At 49.5% G+C, this 17,555-nt stretch overlaps 3 protein-coding genes across 3 annotated transcripts in view; 2 read left to right on the forward strand and 1 right to left on the reverse strand.

The window, feature by feature from the left end:
• The window catches only part of LOC144327627 (uncharacterized), a 365,071-nt gene that overhangs the window by 102,221 nt on the left and 245,295 nt on the right, over positions 1-17,555 (reverse strand). The window lies entirely within an intron of this gene.
• LOC144327635 (uncharacterized) overlaps positions 1-17,555 on the forward strand; it is a 100,002-nt gene that overhangs the window by 7,663 nt on the left and 74,784 nt on the right. The gene's annotated exons all lie outside the window — the stretch shown is intronic.
• Positions 11,223-17,555, forward strand: part of LOC144327628 (uncharacterized) — a 119,973-nt gene continuing 113,640 nt past the window's right edge. The window contains exon 1 of the mRNA XM_077928020.1: positions 11,223-11,307. The gene's annotated coding sequence lies outside the window, so the exon portion shown is untranslated. The remainder of the gene's footprint in view (positions 11,308-17,555) is intronic.

Below are 17,555 nucleotides of genomic sequence, written 5' to 3' on the forward strand. Positions count from 1 at the left end.
CAAAGAATTCATACAGGGGAGAAACCCTATCAGTGTGTGGAATGTGGAAAGAGCTTCACTCACAGCCACAGTCTCACTTCCCATCGAAGAATTCATACAGGGGAGAAACCCTATCAGTGTGTGGAATGTGGAAAGAGCTTCACATGTAGCTCCTCTCTCACTTCCCATCAAAGAATTCATACAGGGGAGAAACCCTATCAGTGTGTGGAATGTGGAAAGAGCTTCACTGATAGCTCCTTCACTGATAGCTCCCATCAAAGAATTCATACAGGGGAGAGATGTCAGAATTAAGCCTTATCTGAGAGATTGGCCACTCTCCAGGCACCGGGCTTAATTCCTTGTTGACTTCTCCCGTCTGCGACTCCCGGCAAGATCAGGCGAACCCTCTATCGGCGATCCTCCTCTAACGTGAGAAGAACACACCACTCCTCCCCTCCTCCCTGCCATTCCCCAGGGAGGGGAAAGAGACAGACAGAAATGTATTTACATGCCTTTTATTTCTGTCTTTCAGCAGTACAGAGAAACGTGTCTGTACTCTCTTAACACCAACAGCAGAGTGAAAAAACTCCTCCCCCTGTACTTCCAGTACAGGTCAGATGACACTCTGAGCTAACATCCGGTGCTCAGTACAGTGAATAGACTGCCCCTTTGTTCCCACGGTACAGTCCCAAGCATCAACATCCTGTTTGGCTTTCCAGCCATCTGGAGCTCGCTGCCGCATTGCTCCTTTTTCGTAACATCCTCCCCCAAAAGAATCAATGTGTGTTGCGGCGAGCAAAGCTTGATCCAGAGAAGAAAACAAACAGTTGTTATACATATAACATTCCCCTGTTGTTTCAGTTCCACCCTTGGAACTCCCCGCCACTGGTTTCCCCAGTGTACCTCTCTGGTTGTCTGGCTTCCAAGGAATGAGTGCCTCTGCATTACCTTGGCTAGCACCTCTCTGTTGTGTCTTTGTCTCTGACTTAGACACAGCTCCAACCTGTCCCCGGTTGTGTACAACAGCAACACATGCAACAGCTAAGTTAGCAAACTCTTTTGAGTACCTCTTGGGTGGTACACCCTTTGTAACCCTCTCAGAGCTACGTATGAGGTGCTGATCCTCTCTGCTCACTGGTTCAGCCTCTGGACTCTCAGGAGAACCAGTACCAATGGTAAACAGTGGTTCATCCTTCATCTGTGAAGGACTATCCATTGTGTGAGATTTCCTCTCAATGACTGTGTCAACTGAGCTCTTTGAGCTATCACTGTCATCACTCTCAGTACCACTGTAATCAGTAAAATCATCATCCGAATCGTCCCCTGTGGGAAATGTGTGAACAATTACTCTCTCCTGTTCAGGAGCACTCTCTAGAAATTTTGTGAGAATCACCTGACCAGATTCAGACAAAATTACTCTGTAGAGACCCTTTTCATATCCCACAAAAATGCCTCTGGCATTCTTTACTCCACCTGGAGCTTCTGTCCTCACATGAGACCCAAAAACCTTGAAATGGGCAACAGAAGTTTTTCTGTGGAACAGCTTCTCAAAAGGAGAACTTCCCAACTCTTTTGAAACCTTTCTTAACCAATGGTAACAATAACACATTAGCGACTCCGCCCAGTACTCATGTGGCAGATGTGAACTAAGCAATTGCGCTTTCATCCCCTTTTGCAATTCTTTGTTCACCCTTACACAGACACCCCTGTTCCATGCTTCCGCTGAAACAGCAACCTTGTGTCTTATCCCTTTCTTCTGCAGGAACTCCTGAAAATCCTGTAAAAGAAAAACTGGCTTTTCATCTGTGAAAAGACAATCAATGTTAGCATCATGCATATTTTTAACCTTGTCACAAAACTCCTGAAACCTTTCTAAGGTTTCTTGTGGTTTCTCCATCACATAAATCCAGACAAAATTAGAGAAATGATCCAAACACACAAGATAATATCTTGCATTGCCTCTAGATGGTGCTAGAGGACCAATCACATCAGCATACACCCGCTGAAAAGCTCTGTCGACCCTGGTCACCTTCCCGGCGTCCTTTTTGGTCACACCTGCGAGAGAGATCATGTTAGAATCAGAAGAATTACATTTCATGTAATCACTTTGATCAAAAGTCAACAAATACAGTCCATCTTTCTCTCTGGCAGAAAGATACAACTCTCCATCTTTGAAGATCTTGCAGCTCTCAGCATCATAGGACAGTTTCAGTCCTTTCTTTGCAATCTGCGAAACACTCAGCAGATTGAACTTCAATTCAGGAACCAAGTACACATTGTGTATATTCAAGTTCAGACTCTTAAGATACACAGTCCCAATCCCGGTCGCTTCCAGCTCCTGACCGTTGGCCTGCTGCACAGTGATGCTCTGCTTCTTAAACGTCGAAAACAGTCCTCTGTGTGGGGACATATGGACGGTCGCGCCAGTGTCGAGAATAAAAGAGTTCCCCACCTCTGGTGTGGCTCTTAGTGCCATCAAAGCCATCGCAGGTCTCACCTGAGACTTGGTACGACTCTTGCCTGATGCCTCAGGCGTTGCAGAACTCTCCTTGGCTCTGCCTTGCCGACGCGGCTTCTTACAGCTCCGCTGAAGATGCCCAGTCTGTCCACAATTGTAACATCGGGCAACGTTCAAAGCCACAGCATTCTCTCCAGTAGCAACATCAGTGAGGGAATTAGAACTCCGTTCCTCCCTCCCCCTGTCTGCAACATCCATTGCAGCTTGTACAGGAACATCAGCAGCAACAGTTCCTTCACTCCCCCATCTGGGGTCAAAGCTCTCCTCAGCTTTCGACGAGCTCTTAGGAACCTGGCCAGCATCATCTTGGCTCACCCCTTCTGGGGTAGTCATCCATCCAGACCATGACGAATAACTGTCTCTAGTCAGGGGAGATGAGTAAGGCAAGCCTCCCCCCTTCTTGGCATCCATTTTGAATCCAAGCCTCAGCTCTCACTTTCTTCCAAGCCTGCTAAAATCCAATAGCTGACTATTTACGCTCTTGGCACCTGGCAGCTAAACGCTGGCAGCTATGGAAAGTCCCTGCCAAGAGATCGTAGACAAAACAACTCCGTTGTTTTTTTCGCCTCTCTCAGGCTCAGCCTCACAGTCCAGCCCCTTTCGTCAGTAGCTTTCCACTGTACTGACAGTCGCTGCTTAGCAACTGTGCATTCCAATCTTGAACAGGAAATCTTATCAACCACAAGAATTCCTGGAATGCAGAGCTTTCGCTCTCGGAGCTGTTTTTTCCAAACGCTGCTCCCGTGAACCAGAGAATGAATCAATCTGCGTTCACACTCTTAGCCCGAAATTCAGCATACCTTTTGGGGCTCCGTTGCTTGGAAAAACACCTCCTCTCGGTGTCCAGCCGTCTGTTCAGCTTCTGGCTGCATACAGACGTTATCTTCTTTCCCTTGGTGCAGAGGATGAAGAACGATCCCATCAACCTCTCATGCTGATTTCCATGGATCAGAAACCATCGGCGACTGCTACCAGATGTCAGAATTAAGCCTTATCTGAGAGATTGGCCACTCTCCAGGCACCGGGCTTAATTCCTTGTTGACTTCTCCCGTCTGCGACTCCCGGCAAGATCAGGCGAAGCCTCTATCGGCAATCCTCCTCTAACGTGAGAAGAACACACCACTCCTCCCCTCCTCCCTGCCATTCCCCAGGGAGGGGAAAGAGACAGACAGAAATGTATTTACATGCCTTTTATTTCTGTCTTTCAGCAGTACAGAGAAACGTGTCTGTACTCTCTTAACACCAACAGCAGAGTGAAAAAACTCCTCCCCCTGTACTTCCAGTACAGGTCAGATGACACTCTGAGCTAACATCCAGTGCTCAGTACAGTGAATAGACTGCCCCTTTGTTCCCATGGTACAGTCCCAAGCATCAAGATCCTGTTTGGCTTTCCAGCCATCTGGAGCTCGCTGCCGCATTGCTCCTTTTTCGTAACAAGAAACCCTATCAGTGTGTGGAATGTTGAAAGAGCTTCAGTCAAAGCTCCCCTCTCACTTCCCATCAAAGAATTCATAGGGGGAGAAACCCTATCAGTGTGTAGAATGTGAAAAGAGCTTCAGTCAGAGCTCCGATCTCACTTCCCATCAAATAATTCATACAGGGGAGAAACCTTTTCGGTGTGTGGAATGTGGAAAGAGCTTCACTGTTAGTCCTAAACTCACTTCCCACCAAAGAATCCATACAAAGGTCAGAAAAGCCATTATACAGCTTTAGGAGCCAGGCAAATCCGCACCTTTTTAGCCAGGCCTTTTTCTTATTGACATTTAATGCTATTTTAACACGTGATGTTTTGTGTTTTTATGTTGTGTTTTAATGTTCTAAGCATTCTGAGACTTGTGGGTGTAGGGAATACAGCCACTCTTAAATTCCTAGGGGTCTTTGCTCCCCCCATAAAATATATGTGTTTGCTTGATACATTTACCGTATTTTTCGCCCCATAGGACGCACCGTCCTATAGGACGCACCTAGTTTTTTTGGGGGGGGGGAATAAAGAAAAAAAATTATTTCCCCCCAGGCACGGGGCTGGTGCGGGGGAAGCTCGAGCTTCCCCTGACCCCAGCCCCCAGAAGATCCTGCTATCCGCAAGCCTAGGGAGCCGCGCCGGTCTCCCCAGGCTTGCGGACAGCTGTGCGAAGCCCGGGCGTGCTGAGGCTTCCTAAAGCAGGCAGCTCTGCGCGACCCTCCAGAGGCCGGCGCGGCTTGGCGCGGGCTCCGGAGGGATGCGCAGAGCTGCACAGAGCCCGGGAGGGCAGGCAGTTCTGTGCGACCCTTTGGAGGCGCCGGGCTCCAGAGGTTTGCGCAGAGCTTCCTGAATCCTGGAGAGCGAGAGCCCCTCGCTCTCCAGGCTTCAGTGAAACCCTGTATTCGCCCCATAGGACGCACCCACATTTCCCCTTCATTTTTGGAGGGGAAAAAGTGCGTCTTATAGGGCAAAAAATACGGTATATGCCTTCGTGTAAATCTTAAGAGACTTGCATGTCAGGCCTCTTAAGGCTATTTGCAAGTGTAGCAGTGCACATAGCTGGACATAGGATATCACATAAAAAAATAACACATGTTGCATTTTGTTCTAAATTACTTGTGGCATACTTGCAGTTTGGGAGAAACATTCTCAATAGTGGCCTATGCTTTACACTTAGTGAGAAGGTCAAATAATGAGTGAAAAATGCAGTTTGTTTTGTTTCTGCCTTTTTTGTGTGTTCCCAGGTGTCAAACTAGCTCTCGTTTCCTAAGGGACCAAAAAGCTAACTGCAGCCTGGATACACTTGCCCAATTCCAACGGAGTCCAATTAGAATTTATGTAGCCCCATGGCTCGCCGATGTGGAGTTCTGGTCGCACTTGGTGGCAGCGGTCGGCCTGGGCCTTGTACGCATCCTTGGCCTGGTGCAGTTGCTCCATCAATAGTTGGTGCTGAGACTGGAGCTCCTGGAGCCAATCTGTCAGCAGATGCTGGCAGCACATCCAGGAACAAACGCGGATGGTAACCGTAAGTGGCCTGGAACAGGGTCTGCTCGGTGGAGGCGTTCACCGCGTTGTTGTAAGCGAACTCCTCCAATGCCAAGTGGTCGACCCAGTCTGGAGGTACTCCAGGTTCTGGTGGTCGATTCTCACTTCCACCAGGTGTCTTGCCCCTCAAGATGATGGCCCCAGACCTCAAAGGCCACCTTGATGGCCAGTAGTTCCCACTCCCACACGGTATAGTTACATTCTGCCAGAAGAAGCTGGCAGGAGTAGTAGGCGCAGAGTAACAGCAGCGCATCAGGTCTGTGCTGCTGGGACAAGACGGCACCGAGAGCTGGACTGGAGGCGTCTGTCTCCACCATGAAGGGACAAGAGGGATTAGGATGCTGTAAAAGCGGCGCCCTCTGGAGACAGGCTTTCAACCCCTGAAACGCCACCTCTGCCTCCTTGTCCCAAGAGAATGGTGTCTTGGGGCACAGCAGTTGGGTCAGCGGGGTGGTGCGGTGAGCATAGTCCACAATGAAGGTCCAGTAATACAGTACAAAGGAATGTAGTAGTCTCTGTGGAAAAAGAAGAGATGAGGAAGGTGTTGAAGGGAATCAACCCAAGGAAGGCCACAGGGCCAGATGGGGTAGCTGGAAGGGTATTGAGAGTCTGTGCAGATCAACTAGCAGGAGTTTTCACTGGGATTTTAAATCGATCCCTAGCCCAGGCTATTGTTCCATCCTGCCTAAAGTCCTCTATTACCGTTTCAATAGCAAAAAAACCTAACCCGGAAGATCTGAATGACTTTCGTCCAGTAGCACTCACACCTATAATCATGAAGTGCTTTGAAAAGGTGGTACGAAATCATGTCATTGCCTGCCTACCAGAGGGACTGGACACATTCCAATTTGCTTATAAAATGAAAAGATCGACAGAGGACGCTGTGGCGATTGCCTTCCATGCCGTCCTTGCACATTTGGAGCAGCGGGGGGGGGGGGGGTATGCCAGACTGCTTTTTTTAGATTTCAGCTCGGCATTTAATACCATTCTACCACAACGTCTGATGTCTAAACTGGAAGATCTGGGGCTTCCGTTATCACTTTGTGGGTGGATACTGGACTTTTTTTCAGACCGTCCCCCAGAGGGTTCGGTTGGGCCCTTATATCTCTAATATGCTTAAGACTAACATAGGAACACCACAGGGATGCGTACTCAGTCCGCTCCTTTATATTCTCTACACGTACGATTGTGTCGCTGCTCACCCTAGTAATAGGGTTGTCAAATTTGCAGATGACACAACCGTGATTGGGCTCATCACCGAAAGGGAGGGTGAAACGGATTATAGAGATGAGGTGGAGTGGCTGACAGAGTGATGCAGAGCTAACAACTTGCTCATAAATACAAGGAAGACGAAGGAGCTTGTGGTGGACTTCAGGAGACAGAAGAGCAATATCCAGCCACTTTTGATTGATGGGGTCTGTGTGGAGAGGGTAACAACATTCAGATTTTGGGGCATTGAATTACAAGAGGATCTGTCCTGGAGTGTCAACACAAGGGGGCTTGTGAGAAGGCGCAGCAGAGACTGTACTTTTTGAGAATTCTAAGGAAAAACTATCTTCCGCAGAAACTGCTGCTTGCCTTCTATCACTGTGCCATTGAGAGCATGCTCACTTATGGCTTATGTGTGTGGTACGGAAGCTGTACTACCCAGGACAGGATGGCGTTGTGCAGAGTTGTTAAGGCAGCAGAGAGCATTGTTGGCTGCCCACTCTCCACCTTAGAGCAGATTTATGCCACAAGGTGCCATAGGAAGGTACTGGACATAGTAAAAGATCCATCGCATCCTGGTCACTGTCTCTTCGAGCTCCTGCCGTTGGGACGGAGATACAGGACGATGAAGACAAGAACGAGCCGTCTTAAGAACAGCTTCTTCTCCAGAGCGATCTCGGCCCTGAATGGGAAGCCTGGACTTTGAAAGTCATCTAATCTTCCTTGCTGTACTATACCGTATTGTTTTAATTAGTGTTTTTATGGAGCAATCAAGTAATTTTGTTGTCCCCGAGAGGGGGCAATGACAATAAAGATATTGTTGTTGTTGTTATTATTATTGTTGTTGTTGTTGGCGAACCCCAGAAACCGCTGTAGGTCCTTGCACTTCTGGGGTGCCGCCCACTCCTGAACTGCTGCCACCTTCCCGGTATCCATCTGCACCCCATCAGGGGGAGAGTTGGTGACCGAGGAAGTCCACCGACCGCTGGTGGAACTTTCACTTGCTGAGCTTAGCATGCAGGCGTTGCTCCCGCAAGCGCTGCAACATGGACCAGACATGACCCTCGTGGCAAGTTGGGTCGTGGGAGTAAATCAAAATGTCATCTAAGTACACCACCACGTACTTGTCTAGCAAGACCTGGAACACGTGGTTGATGTACCGTTGGAACACGGCAGGCGCATTGCACAACCCGAAAGGCATTACCAGATATTCGAACTGCCCATACCGTGTCCCAAATGCTGTCTTCCACTCATTCCCGGCTCGGATCCTAATCAAATTGTAGGCTCTCCGAAGGTGCAGATTGGTGAACATCTGCGCCCCTTGCACCCGCTCCAGCAACTCTGCAATAAGGGGCAAGGGATACCGGTCTGGGATGGTAATCTTATCCAGGGCCCGTTAATCATGGCAGGGACGAAGCTCCCCACACTTCTTAATGAAGAGTACTGGAGCGGTGGTGGGCGAGGTAGAGGGCCAAATGAACCCGCACTCCAGGTTCTTGCGACGGAAGTCCTACAAGGCTTAGCGCTCTGGCTCCGTAAGACAGTACAGGCGGCTCACAGGCAGGGTCTCTCTGGGCTGGAGGTCTATGCCGCAGTCGAAATACCAATGAGGCGGCAGCTGATCTGCACCCTGTTCCTCAAACACTTCTTGGTAGTCCTGGTAAACAGCGGGGAGCGTTGATGCAGCTTCCCCCGTGGGGGTGGCCACTAGCATCTCAGACCGAGCATGGGGACACGGGTTTGGGAAGCGCACAGTCTGATTGACCCAGTCGATTTGAAGATTGTGAGACTCCAGCCAGTCCATCCCGAGCACCAGGGGAAACCGGGGCATGGTGGCAATGTCCAAGGTGCGCACCACCCGGTGCTGCTGGTGACACAGGACCAAGGGCTGAGTCTCCTGAGTAACGGCTCCCGAGCGCAGGAGCCGTCCGTCAATTGCCTCCACCTGTACCGGTTCTGGCTTGTCCTGGAGTGGCACCTGATGATGGGTGGCGAAGGCAGAGTCCATATAGGAGTGGGTTGCCCCTGAATCTACCAGAGCGTGGGTGAGAATCCAGGGCCCGCCAGGGGGTATAGACACACAAGAACTATGAGGTGTTGCAATTCCACCGGTGAGGGTCCATTGTGCGATGTTTGGGACCGCAGGTAGCCTAGGCCATCGGCTACTGGGGTTAGCCATTTCCCTGTGGCCGGCGTTTTCTCGGGACAGGATTGGGCATAGTGTCCACTCCCGCCGCAGTAGAGACACAGGTTCCCCTCCAGACGCCGAGTCTTCTCCAAGGGGGAGAGGCGAGGCCGCGCTGCCCCAAACTACATTGGCTCCTCCAGCGACTTGGCTGTGGCCGTGGAACTGCTGGGAAGGACTGGAACCGGGAGTGCTGGCGGCTCTGAGCCTGGTGACGGTCCTCCAACCGATCGTCTATCTGCAGGCTCCATTGAATGAGGGTGTCCAGCGTGGCGGGGTGATGCATCATGGCCAGCTGGTCCAGTATCTCATCCTACAGCCCCTCGAGGTACTGGTCCTGAAGGGTGGAGTCATTCCAGGACAAGTCCTGTGCCAACAGTCGAAATTCTGTGGCGTAGGCGGCCACTGTGGAATTGTCCTGTTTCAACCGCTGAATTGCCCGATTGGCTTGACTCCCCTTCTGAGGGTTGACGAACGCGGTTTCCAGATGGTTGCAAAACCCTGTATAGTCTGTCAGCAAGGGAGAGTCTTGCCGGAGCAGCGGCAATGCCCACTTGGCCGCCTGGTCCTTCAGCAAGCTGATCAGGAAGTGCACCTTGGTGCGGTCATTGGGGAAATTCCGGGCTCGCCCCTGAATTGGTCTGGGCAAGAAACATGGGAAAGCTTGGTCTGGGCAAGAAACATGGGAAAGCTGGCCGGGGACCCATTGAATTTCTCTGGTAGGGCCACTGGATACTTGCCAGAAGCTGGGGCATCAGCACCAGGAGCTGGTAAGGCTTCCAAACGCTGCTGAAGTGCTGTAACTGCATTGCTTAGCTGCTGAACGGTGTGGGTCAAGACCTGGTTTTCCTGAGCCAATGCCACCAGCGCAGCCTCCTGGTCAGCCATGGCTTCTGGTTCCTCCCGAACGCACCCCAATGAAGGGGGAGTGCGGATGTGGCGGGAGCAAACTGTGCTGGTCCCGTGGGTTACCCGAGAGGCTAGGTCCAAGTCCAGTCCATGGTCAAAGGTGCAACGTGGAGGCAGAGCCCCCTGAGCTGACCTGCCTGGCAGTTCTGAACCACCTCCGGCAGTTCCTCACGAAGGGAGGGCTTCTCCACATCCGAGAGTGCAGAGTGGGGGGGGGCAAGGAGGGCAGGTCTGAGTCCCTGCTCTGGTTCTCTCCAATACTCACCCCTGGGAGAGGGATGTGCAACCGCAGCACATCTCCAAAGAGAAGGACATGGGGACAGGTGAGTCTGTCCCTGAGCACCTGGCAAGGCTATTCCAAGAGTTTTCTCCTGGGTTCCAAGTCCTACAGCAGGGAAGGAGGGACATCCCAAGCCTTGGGGGCCAATCCTGGCCTCCTTCAACCAGAATGTGGCTCCCCAGGCCAGGGGTAGGCAAGCTTCTCAATCCGGCCTGCGGACAATTCTGGAATCAGTGTGTTTTTACATGAGTAGAATGTGTCCTTTTTTCTAAAATGCGTCTCTGGGTTATTTGTGGGGCATAGGAATTTGTTCATTCCCCCTCAATATAGTTTGGCCCCACTACATGGTCTGAGGGACAGTGGACCAGCCCACGGCTGAAAAAGGTTGCTGACCAATGCCCCAGGCTAACAAGATGGTCAATCTCCAGTTCCAAACTTGCAAGACGTTTCCGTCTTGCGAAGCAAGCCCATAGGGGAAATCGTCTTACGAAGCAGCTAAAAAAACAAAAAACCCTGTCGTCTTGCGAGTTTTCCATCTTGCGAGGCATTCGTCTTGCGAGGTACCACTGTAATAATAATAATAATAATAATAATAATAATAATAATAATAATAATAATAATAATAATAATAATAATATCAATTTATTATTTATACCCTGCCCATCTGGCTGGGTTTCCCCAGCCACTCTGGGCGGCTTCCAATAAAACACTAAATTACAATAGCCTATTAAACATTAAAAGCTTCCCTAAACAGGGCTGCCTGTTTAGGGAACTAGACCCGGTCCCCTCTTACTTCGGGTTGGACTAGATGACCCTGGGATCCCCTCCTATCTCTCCACTCCGGAATTCTAGGAGGAGCTTCCTTGCCTCCTGCAAAGCCCTTTCCCCTGCAAGCTCTTCCTCTGGTTTCTGGCCAAGGGAGGGAGATGCTCAGAGTCCAGCCAAGAGCCTCACCCCCAAAAGGATATCTGGGCATTGGCGGAGCCAGGGGGGGGCAGCTGCCCCCCGAAATCAATAAAAAATAATAATAATCTGAGAGAGAGCTGAGCTGGAGGGACTCGGCTGGGCAAGGGTTAAAGGGAACTGAGCTGCCTTCCTAGAGAGGCCAGGAAGAAAGGGGGGGCCAGGTCCTCCAGAGCGAAGGCCCCTCCCTCCCCAGTCCTTTCCTGCTTCTGTGTCTCTCCTGCAAGGGCTGCCTCGCTGCCCCCTCCTGGGATCTGGTGAGTTTCCTCTCTCTCTGGGATCTGGTGGGGGTCCCAGGGCTGGGGCAGGAGAGGGTGCATGGGGGGCCTGATCTGCTCCTCCAGGGGGGACCCCAAGTCAGGGAGGAGAGGGTCCTGCCAGGGAGGGGCCAGGTCTGCCACGCTCTCCTTCCTGCGGATCAGAGGATCCCAAACTCATTTGGCTTTTCAGAAAAAACTGACTCCCCCGAAATCTCCCTTCTTTAAACAAAGGCGTCCCTGGGACTTTAGCTCTGTGTGACATCGCTCAGCCTCATTGCACAACAGAGGAAACATGTGCAAATGGTTTTCCAAAGCTGGAGGAGGAGGTGGACTAGCCCCCCCCCCAAAAAAAAACCCCACAGGGAGGAAGGAAGTTAAGGTGGGAGAGAAAGGCCAGGAATAAAGAGAGGGATCCCAGCCCATAGTCTGGCTGCTGCATTCCAAACCAGTTTGTGTTAAGCTATCTAATAGAACAACAAAAAAAATCAAAAAATCAAGGACAACAAAAAAATCAAAAAATCAAGTTTGGCAACCGCCCACTTGGCCCTCTGGGGGTTGGCCAGATACATTCCTAGCCCCCCCCCCCCCAATAAAGAAAACCTGATGTGGAGCAAGGAAGTTAAGGTGGGAGAGAAAGGGCAGGAATAAAGAAAGGGATCCCAGCCCATGGTCTGGCTGCTGCATTGGGGACCAGTTTCCCAGTGTCTCCCAGGGCAGCTCCCCACGGAGGCCACTGCGGCAATCCCCTCGCACCCAGAGCATGGCATCCCAGGACCACATCCTCTCTGTCCCAAAGGGATTGATGCTGGAAAACCAGCCGGAAATGGGCGCTGCTACTCACTGAGCCTCCAGGGACCTTGGCATCAATGGCTGTGTGTGTGTGTTAAGCTGTCTAACAGAATAATAGTAATAAATTGCCCACCTGAATTTCAAGTGAGATGTATTTGGCCCCATCCACTTGGCCCTCAGGGGGTTTTCCAGATACATACCTGGCCCTCAGAGCAAAGACAAAGGGAGCCCACCCCAGGAGTCTGTCTTGAGAGGGGCAGAGAGTCCTAGTTCAAGAAAAAGAGACAGAAGCAGGGGAGTGGGGGTGGGGGGAGCAAATCCTGACTACCCCCACTAGAGCCAAACATCCATTTATCATGAGATACAAATGACTCCCTTGTCAGTCACTTCTGGCTCCATGCATTGACTGGGAGGCAGCAGAAACCAGGGTGATTAATCTCACAGAAATCCCTTCAGTTGCCTCCACATTCTGCATTGTGAGAAGGCTAGAGACTTATTTCTTCTCCTCTTCCTCCTTTTCTTTTCAAAAAGATAGCTCATGGTCTGAGATGCGGTGAAGTCCAGCCCATTCCCCACCCCCCTGTCCTACAGATTCTGTAACAGAACAATGTATTTGCTTTGTAGGATTTGCTGCAGCTTCTCATTTAGACGGACAGAACTTGGCAGAAGACCAAAGGGTTCCTTCCGATCTCTCAGAGGCTTCCTGAGAGCACAGATGGATGAGCAAGACTCATCTGGCCCTGGAATAGGAAGAGGCCATGCCAACCAAACTGGGAGCAGTGGGGGGTTCTGGGAAAACTCTGTGCAGAAGATCCATGGTGAGGTGGACACCCTCCGCTCAGAGGTGCAGAGCCAGCAGGTGAGGCAGTTCTGCTGCCAGGAGGCCAAAGGACCCCGAGACGTTTGCAGCCGACTCTACCACCTTGACCATCAGTGGCTGAAGCCAGAAAGGCACACGAAAGCTGAGATGCTGGACCTGGTGATCTTGGAGCAGTTCCTGGCTGTCCTTCCACTGGAGATGGAGAGCTGGGTGAGGGAGTGTGGAGCGGAGACTAGTTCCCAGGCGGTGGCCCTGGCTGAAGGTTTCCTCCTGAGTCAGGCAGAGGAGAGAAAGCAGGTGAGAGAGACTTTCCTCTGGATACTCCCAAGGGGCTCCAAACAGGACAGAGAACATCCCATAATGGTCTGCTGATGGCCCATCCTATTTCTGGGAAAGCATCCATGGAATGAGATCTCACACCCTTCAAGTCTTTGCCATTCTCTTTCTAATATTTCTCCCCATTCTCTGGTTTGAATCATTGTGTTTTTTTCCAGGGAAAGGATCTCTTTGCAGAAATGGACCTGGATTCCTGTGAGGCAGAGAGGCCTCCGTTGGACACCAGAGAGAGGCCACTGGGTAAGGAGGAAGGTGGTTTTTCTCCGTTTGGTCTCATTCTGTTGGTTTTCCAACTCATCTGTGAGTTGTTTTCATCTTGTTTTGGGGGGAGACAGTTGGGAAGAAGGGTCCAGAGGAAGGGAGATGTATTTCTGCACAACAAGCATATGAAATGGGCACAAACGTCCAAATACTCTCAGTAGGTAAGTCTTTCTCAAAGGCCCATCTGTAGTTAGAAATGCCCTGTTTCACCTGTGAGGGAAGCAGACACTCCTGGCGTCCTGCTTACCTTTTTTCTCTTTCAGGAGACAGAATGATGCCGGCAAGACCTCCTGATCTGCCTTTTCATGGGGGCAGAAGGGAAGCAGCGGCTGTGGAACCAGATCAGGTCAGGGGAAGCTGCCTTGTGGGGACAGAGGCCGAGGGATGGAGCAATCTCATGGACTGGTTGGGCACAAAGGAGTGGTGGGAGGAAGCAGCCGGGGAACCAGGAAGGGAAGATGGCTCAGAGCCGAAGGAGTGGAGGTGGAGGAAGGATGAGCGGTCAGAGGGGCAAGAGGGAGAAGACGTAAAAGACTGGGAAGAGGAGGTGTCAGAAGCTGAAGGGGAAACAGGGCTTAGTGAGCTGGGAGACTCTGTGGCAGAATGCAGTGTAGAATCAGAGGCAGAAGAGGAAGGAGGCAAGTGGGAGAGGAAGGTCGAGAGGCAGAGGTGAGTCAGGAGAAGGAGGAGCCACCGGTGGCTCCCTCTCCTTTTGCCAGAAGCCGCCCTCCCCGCTTGTCTCTCAGAGTCAGGAGACAAAAATAGGCTTATTTTAATTGTAAATTGATCACTGAATCCTAAAATTGTTTTCTAAGTAGTGGACAAATGAGAACAAATAGTGGCCTGGATTCACCTAACCAGCCTCATCGGATGAAAAATGGGGCCTGCCCCCCAATCCTCCCCCTCTCCATGCTCCCATGAACCCCTTGAATTTGGCTTTACGGCATTGGGAGGGAACCTTCCCAGAACAGCTCAAGAGGAGAGGAGTAATTGGATCCTTCCATCAGGCAAACTGGAAGCAACAGAGCATTGTGTAGCAGATTATATTTCTGCTGTCTCAGAGGAGGACATTTCCCTTTTTCTTTTAGGGTCCAGTGTGCTTTGAAGATGTCGCTGTTTGTTTCACGGACGAGGAGTGGGAGTTGCTGGATCCTGACCAGAGAGCTCTGCATAAGGACGTCATGGAGGAGAATTGTGGGATCATGGCCTCTCTTGGTAAGGCTCCCTGTGGGATCATCCTATCTGCCTGGAAATTCAAAAAATACCTCTATGGACCAACCTCATAAATTTTCACAGAGCTCAACAGCGCCCCCTACAACACCTGGAAACCTAACACCCCCACAAGAAAGAGTAACTTTACAGTTTTTTCCTTGAACAATCTTCCTCAAATTATCCCTTTTTCATACTACGATTGGGCTGGTCTCAACTGCCCAGGCCTTCTTAAATGTCAGCTTCAGAATTGTTAGGAAAGATAAGTAGCTTCAGGTTTTCTGTTTTTGTTTTTGCTCCTGTCAGTCTTGGGTTGACCAAAGAGACGACTGACATTGGAGATGGAGGGGATGCCATGACTGGGCCAAACAAAATTCATCCCAGAGAAGAAGAGCTAGGCTTATTGAATTTCAGGTAGAAGTAGCAGTGGTGATGATGATGATGATACAGTGGTACCTTGGTTTACAAACTTTCCGGAACAGGACTGTTCTTAAATCAAGGTACCACTGTAGTAATAATAATAATTTATATTTATACCCTGCCCATCTGGCTGCATTCCCACTCTGGGCAGCTTCCAACACACATATAAACATGAAACATAAATAATAATAATAATTTGATGCCATATAAAAAGAACATTAACTTTAAAATGAACAACTTATACTATTGGCCAAAATATGGAAACCTTTTGTGAAAAGTGTATTTCTGAGGTTTGATGGCTCATAACACCACTTTTGTGTGGAGTAATACCATAAAATTATATAGCAATGGAAAGATAATTTAATGAAGAATGTAATGCAATGACTTTTAAGAAGGAGTATTTATTAGGACAGCAGTCATAAAGAAAAAACGTGAAACCTTTGGTAACCATTGGTAACCTTTAGCTTTAATTACGGCCTTACTACGCCTTCGCATGGAGTGAACCAGGTTTTTAGTTCTGCAGCTGTAATAATGTGAAACCAAGACCAAATTATTGCCTCTATTAATTAGGCTTTATTGCTGGGTTGCTTCAGACTAAGAAGTTTCTTTAGTCGGCTCCATAGACTTTCACTTGGGTTAAGGTCTGGGCTATTCCCAGGCCATTCCAGCAGTGGAATATTATTATCTTCAAACGACCTTTTGCACACAGCAGCAACATGACATGGAGCTGAATCCTGTTGAAATAATAAATAAAAATAAAAATATATAAATATATATAACAACAACAACAACAATCTTTAATACGGTCCAGAGACCCAACAAATCATTACAAATCAATACACAGTCCATACAGCCGGGTTAATCAAGCATTTTTTTTAGAATATAGGACTCATTTGTTCTTGCAACCACCGATAAAAACTTTGCCACTGCCAACGTTCTGGCTTTTGTCCTGTCTTCCAGTAGGAACCTGACATAGTGAGCCTCTGACTTTCCCGGGAAAGGCACCAGCAAGGGTAGTATCAGTTCAGCCCTGGCCTGCTCATACTTCGCACAATGTAACAAAATATGATCTATGGAATCGATGTCTTGAGCACATGCGCAAAGTCTGTCCTGGTAGGGAACTCCTCTCATCCTACCATCCAGCACTGCAGAGGGGAAGACATTCAGTCTGGCTTTGGTTAAGAGCCTTCGGTAGTTAGGTACTGTCAGGTTTTTGATGTAAGATTTTAACTTAAAGACATGCCCATATTGAACTCCTGCTGCCAGCGGACTACAGACTGCGTGTGATCGAGATCGCAAGTCACAGTGTGCATTGTCCCACAATCTTTGTTTTAAAACCTTTTGGGCGCCTTCATAGCCCAGGTAATACAGTTGGGGGGGGGACAGACCAATAGAGGTGGCTTTTTTAGCCATGGTTTTCTGCCATTTGCTGACAAATTCCTCATTGGTCAGATGTTGGTACAGACCCTTCCCTAGATCAAACACTGAAATCCTGAGCCAATGTTTTAGGGCAGACCACCACGCTTTAGTTGAAATTGGGCATTCACCAGCTTCTAACAGAAGTACGGATTTGGGGACGCAGTTAGGTACCTGCAGCAGAGATCGTATAAATTTTGCCTGAAAGCCATCTAGCTTTGGCAGGTCCCCATTATGCCAGACATTTGCTACATACAGGAGTTGGGAAACGGGCTTTGCGTTGAAAACCCTTAAGGCTGCTGGAACATATTGCCGCCCTTTGTGAAGAAGAATCTATGTATGGCTAGCTTTGTAATCTCCGCCTTTTGAAGGGAGGTTTGCCAATGGTGCTTCCAAGATCCTGTATGATGCAATGTGAGCCCTAGGTAACTGAAGTATTTTACCTGTTCAATGTTATGGCCATCCAGCACCCATTTAGACTGGGAGAATCTTCTTTCGAAGACTAAAATTTTAGATTTTTCATAATTAATGGATAAACCATTTCCAGAACAGTAATCAGAAAGTTTCCTCAACAGATAATTCAAGCCCGGCCTGGAACGCGAGATGATGGCTGCGTCATCAGCATACAACAACAAAGGGGTCCTTCTCATTCCTATTTTTGGAATGTGTCCATCTGGGTCCATTAAGTTCTCTTCTAGGTCATTTAAGAATAGACAAAACAATGTTGGGGCCAAAATACAACCCTGTCTCACCCCCCCTAGTCATCTCGATGCTGTTCGATAGCTGTCCCTGTCGACCGCATCAGACCTGCAGTTTGGTTCCATTGTACAGGGCTTTTATGAGAAAGAGAAGTCGTTTGTCCTGCAAAATCAGACTTAATTTGGAGCATAGCTGGGATCTGGGGATGGAGTCAGATGCTGATTTCAGATCCATAAAGGCCACGAAGAGTTTACCCTGTAGAGGCCTGGTATACTTCTCAGCTAGGAAGGACAGC

Source organism: Podarcis muralis, chromosome 4 (genome assembly GCF_964188315.1).
Source record: "Podarcis muralis chromosome 4, rPodMur119.hap1.1, whole genome shotgun sequence".
NCBI lineage: Eukaryota > Metazoa > Chordata > Lepidosauria > Squamata > Lacertidae > Podarcis > Podarcis muralis.